This window comes from Onychomys torridus, chromosome 3 (genome assembly GCF_903995425.1).
Source record: "Onychomys torridus chromosome 3, mOncTor1.1, whole genome shotgun sequence".
Lineage (NCBI taxonomy): Eukaryota > Metazoa > Chordata > Mammalia > Rodentia > Cricetidae > Onychomys > Onychomys torridus.
Window position 1 is genome coordinate 28,685,034 of NC_050445.1, and position 6,024 is coordinate 28,691,057.

A 6,024-nucleotide genomic window follows, 5' to 3' on the forward strand; every position below is an offset into this window, starting at 1 on the left:
TGTTTTATGAGTGGTGAAGTATATCTTGCTTTGGTTTGAATGGTCTAGTCAATCCTTCCATAGGACCTTCTCTGCTCTATCCTTTAGGGGATCCTCTGCAAGTTATCATCCTTTTTCCTGAAAACACAGGCTCCTGTTTTTATCTTGAGGATGCCATGACCCACAACTTTCTCCCGTTACTTTTACACTGTGCTGTGTAATGCTGATCTGACCGTTCCTACCTGGAGGGAAACTTTGGAGCAAGTATCCAGAGCACTCGTTACAGAGGATGATGTATAGATAGCCTCTTTCTTGTCTCTAACTCTTACATCTCATCTCACTCCTATCAACATCTCAGTCAAAATGTGCTTGTTGGAAATAGTGACGAGACAAGTAAGATTTGGGAAATTTCAGACATTCCAATACACATTTTCAAAATGGTACGCCTAACATTGAACTACAATGTACTTATACCTTTGGTGGTATGGAACATTACAGGGCCGAGTCATCATGACTCAGTTTTATTCTCTTTCACAGTGGAAGTACATCCATCTTCTGTGTAGTTAAATTCCATCTGTTGTAACTGGAGACCTTCTCTCCAGCCCCCGCCAAGCCCTGTTATTCTAACAGTCCACTTATAAAATAAACACATAGACGTTTATATTATTCAAACTGCTTGGACATTAGCTCAGGCCTACCATTGTCTAGCTCTTACTCTTATATTTAGCCCATTTCTATTAATCTATACTTTGCCATGTTGCTCGTGGCTTACCAGTACCTTACATCTTTCTTGTCATGGCCGTGGCTGGCCATGTCTCTCCGCCTCTCTTTCCACTTCCCAGACTTCTCTTCTCTGTTTGTCCCACCTATACTTCCTACCTGGCTACTGGCCAATCAGTGTTTTATTTTAACCAATCAGAGCAACACATTTGACATACTTGAACATCCCACAGCAAACTGTGTTCTAAATGGTCCCAGATCCAGTTTCTTTTGCATTTTCAGATGCCAGCAAGGGAGCCATTACTGTGTCTTCCAGCCCTTCTCACTAGTATCATCTGTAACCCCTCCTCCATCACCTCTGCCAGTAAGCATGCTGTACTCTTTAAACACCCTCCTCCAAACCACCTCCCTTTTTGACAGCTGCCCTATTGTTCAAAGCCAAACTTCTTAAGAGTTGATTCCATTATCTACTGGCTCCCACTGATTTCTCAACCCTTTGTGATTTGATCTGGTCTTCTCCATGCTACTGATTCCACTCTTGTTATCTCCCTGAAGGTAAAGCCACTCAATCATCTCAGTTTTTTTTCTTATTTGAACTCTATAGAATACACCAGACTGTTCAACACTCCTCACGTTCCTACCTCTCTGGGTGCTTTTGTTTTGCCCTGAAGTAATTTTGGCCCACCGGGACTTTTTTTTTCTCTCAGTACAATAGGCAGTTACACTCACTACTGTGGAACACCACATAGTAGATGACCAAGCTCATGATTCAGAAGGGCCTATCTTCAGCTCTGCCCTGTCTTCTGAGCTCTAGGCATGAACTACTTAGATGCTCAACTATTAGACTTGCTCTACTTGGGTGTTTTGTAGACACCTCAGGCTCAACATGTCTCAAGCTGAGCATTTTTTCTTCCACACCAAACCTTCTCCTCTACCAGTATTCTCAACCAAGTTAAATGTGAGGATAACAGACCAGGTGGCCTAAACCACAGCTCTGGGCATCACCCTTAATGCTCTGTCTTAATCCTCATATCTAGCACTTTCAAGAAAAGTGGATAGAAAGTCCATTACTTTTCTTTAAAGTAACTAATTCTAATTAAATACAAACATGAATTTTTCTACCACTGTCTCAGTTTCTTATATATTTTCTCTGTGGTAGTTACTAATAAAATTTTGTTATGTGTACTTCCAAAGATATCTTCAATGTGAACAAGCATTTGTATGTGCACATTTCTCTTAAAAAATATCAAAGTATAATATATTAGAAAAGCAGTCCTTTTTTTCCCTCATGTGATATGTTGTAAAGACCAACTTCATATCATTGTAACCTTAGAAAATACCTTTCCAAAGCAAAGTGTGACGGTGTACACCTTAGTCCCAGAACTCAGGAGAGAGTGGCAGAGACAGAAGATGTGTACATTCAAAGCTAGCATGGGCTGTACAATGAGACCCCATTTCAATACTCAAAGAAGCAATGAAAACCTTTGTTTGGCATTCTTCTAAAATAGGCCATCAACATCTTCTTTGTGACGGGATCATATTTCTACCTGTTCATGTTGCACATGGTCCTGGTCTTCTCTTTGTAACTTTTTATTAATCTTATTATCTCTGCTTAAAGATGATACATCTGATGTGTGTGTGTGTGTGTGTGTGTGTGTGTGTGTGTGTGTGTGTGTAATCCCTGATCTAGAGGGAAAGTAGAACATGCTCATTTGGTTTCTAGATCATTTATATTTTCTTTTGTATGTTATTTATCTTCACTTTATTACACTTGTTTAATATCTTGTTTTTCTTACTAGACGATGTGTCAAAAAGGCAAAACAGTGTTCATGTTATTCACTATTGTGTTCTCAGGACCTTGTACAATTCCTGGTACCATGTATTGTGAAATAAATATTCATTAACTGAATCTATGAATGATAGACCTGTTTTAAGTTTTACTGGACAAAATAACACATTTTGTTATTTTGTTTTGTTTTTCTTCCCTACCTCTTTCCTTTGAGTGCGGCTGTAGTAAAGATGAACATAACAAGAGTGGAGAATTCTGCAAGGACACAAAAGAGGAATTTACTAGTGGTAATTCTTTTGTCAACTTAAATATACCTCTGTGTGTAAGCATGCATGAGTGTATGAGAGAGATAAAGCAGGGGAAGTGAGAAAAGGGCCAGGAGGAGCCCAGGGCCCAGGGTTTAAACGAAAGAAGAGGAGCCATGAGGAAGAAGGGGGAGACTCGCGCAGCAGGTCTCTGGATGGAACTTTTGGAACCTACCCGTGTGTGATGCCCTCTGTGAGAAGCGTTTGGGTGAGCTCCTCGTTTTCCAAGTCTAGCCTCCAGGGCTCAAGAGGAGGAGAGAAAATACACAAGGACATCCTGGTACCGCCCTGCAGAAGTGGCAAATTCCCCATGTACTGAAGGGTTAAAGCAGGGAGCAGATGTTCCTGTGCTTCCAGCTTTGCAGAGACAGCAAAGGGGGTGGAGAGTAAGAGAAACTCTGCTGTTCTTGCCTAAGGAACTGTCCCTGTAAGACTGTGAGTGGTTCCCATTTCCCCTCCTGCCTGCCCTCTTCCTGGTTCCTTCCTAAGAGAATAAGTACTTACTCCTGCACATCTCAGAGGCCAGAGGCAGGGGAGAGATGAAGATGTTTTGTTACTAGAACAAAGTGTCACTGAACTTAAAGAGATGCTCCTCTCAGATGTGGGCAAAGTGTGTTATTGACTTGACCAGGCTCTGGTGATGAGGGTGAGCTGCACCTGAAGAATTGTTGTCTTCGGTGTTGAGATAAAAGGCCAGACAGAGGTCAGCGTACCTTCAGTGGGGTTGGTGTACATAAAGAAATTCAAGATAAATGTGAGGGGCCGAACAGAGAGAGATGGAGAAGAGAGGAGGGAGAAATAGGAGAAAGGGTGGCTTGGCCTAGACCAGGGAGAGAAAAGGAGCTGGAAAGAAGAGCCAAGCATTGGTCCTTTTGCCCCATGAGGATCACTGTAAAAAACTGAGAGAACACTGTGATGTGGGGTCATGAATTCTTTACCACTCTATCCCAGACACACTTGTTTCTTAAAGGTTAATGAAGACAACGTGAAACTGTGCAAGGAAAGGAGCATTTTGACCTGGTCACAAGTAAGAGTCACCCCAGTGGGAGAGGTTCAGGCTGTGGGGGCCCCCATCTCTGTTTTGCATAACAGCCAGGCAGGAGCCACCTGGGGAAGGGCTGGACATGCCTTCTTTACTCCCTTGTAGGCTTTCTTTGTCATCCCAGAATGGAGGAGGCGGCAATTAGAGCCAATTGGGCCTGAGGGTGCAGAGGCTTAGGCAAGGCTGGGCTGCAGTTGGAAATAGAATGGGAGTCTGCTACAGGTAGAAGGATTCTGCCTAGTTATTTCTAAGGACCAAACTTATCCAATAAATCGGCCCCTCATTCCCTGCCTTCTGGAGCCGCACTCCTGACACCTTCCTCACCCAGTCAACTATGGGGCTGGCACAATGGTTTCATCACAGCATCATGATTCTTGCTCCGAGTCCCAGGGTAGATTTCTCTGGTGAGTCCTAAGCATATCTCAGGTCAACTCAGGAAGCAATTTCCTCCTTTCTTGTCCCTGTGAACTGAGCCCTCTCCAGAGCTGGGTCCTTCAGGGACAATACACTCAGGAATAGATTCAGTTCTAACCCCCAGCTCTGCTAATGGGATTAGCTGTGGGGACTTGGATAGGAGTCAGTGATCATCTTGATTTCTGACTTGTCTACCTGGCACGGCTGTGAGGACAAAATAGCAGCATGCATGTGAAAGCGTGCAGGCTGAGATTTTATGATACCAGGAGGCTCTGCAATGTCTTGGCCTGTGCCTGGCTCTGTCTGTTCTTATTCACTCTCCTTTTCTTCAGCTCCCAGCTGCCTCCTAATTCAGGATTAATAAGGTAAAAGGATAAGAATAAGAAAAATATCAAAGAAATATCATGAAAATATCTGTGACCCTTTCCCTCTAAGTCTTTCTTGAGACCTAGGGTTAAAAACTATAACCCCCAGTGAATGATTAGCTCCTCTAGGGACTCCTCAGACTCCACACTTCTCCTAGGCTCTCATTTTTTTCTCTCATCTGCTCATATAAGGCAATTTCAGAGATGGTAGCTGCAAAGGAGGGCTGAGACTAATTGTACTCCTTTTCCTTTAATGGAACTCTCCTTCTCCTTCTCCCTCCATGGACAAAACCAGGTCCTTGAGCCATGTGATAGGCCCCTATATCAAGGATCATTTCTTCCCATCAGGCCACAGGTGTCTAGGATGAGGGAGCTCACATCAGAAAAGCTGGCAGCAGCTAGGAAACACAGGTACCTTTTCTACATGCCCTCCCCTCTAGATCCCACGTGCTGCACCCTGCTCACCTCCAACACAATAAATCTTTCAGGAGAAGATGGCCAGACACCCCCAACTCCCATAGACTCCTCCACCCATTAGTTTTTGTCACATTCTGGACCCTCTCTTCCCCACTGACCTAATTTTACCCTGGAAAGCAAATACACACACTAACTGATTTTGAAGTCCCTTGGCACAGGTTGTTGTTTGCAAACCATAGTTCAACTCTATGCCATGTCCACTAAAGGGGATAGAGAAGAACACAGTGTGGTCTGGCCTCTTCCTTGGAGGATCTGAAAGTGGAAGAAATAGTAAGGGGAGGGAGGCTGTTCATGTGGTAGGGCACCATGCACTCTGAGCAGAAGGGAGGTGAAACACACAGGAATGAGTCTGGATCGTTGGAACTGGCTACAGCATGTGCAGTGTTTGGGCTGCCCTTCAGTGAGTGAGCGGGGCATGGAAGTGTAGGCAATTGCATTCTCAACCTGTGGATCAACATCCCTCTGGAAGGACTGAAGGACTTTTTCCACAGGGGTCCCCTAAGACCATTGGAAAGTACAGATGTTTATATTACGATTCATCACAGTGGAAAAATTGCAGATATGAAGCTGCAATGAAAATAATTTTATGGTTGGGGTCACCACAACTTGGGGAACTATATTAAAGGGTTGCAACTTTAAGAAGGTGGAGAACCACTGTCTTAGGGTATCTTTTTGAGCTTGGGTAGGGCTGATCTGGACGAAGAGCCTATCATGGAACTATCATACCTATTTAATCCAGGAGTTTCTCCTCCACATTAAGTCAGTGGCCATAGTTAAACACTTCTCAGCATGGATGAGGTGTGTGGTATAGAAACTTACCTGTATGGGTGCAACCGTCTAAGTTTGGATCTATTCTCCCATGAAATGGAACAAAGAGTTTGTTCATGGGAAATAACCTGGTCTCCAAAAGGCTCTAAGACAGGAAAGTAGTCT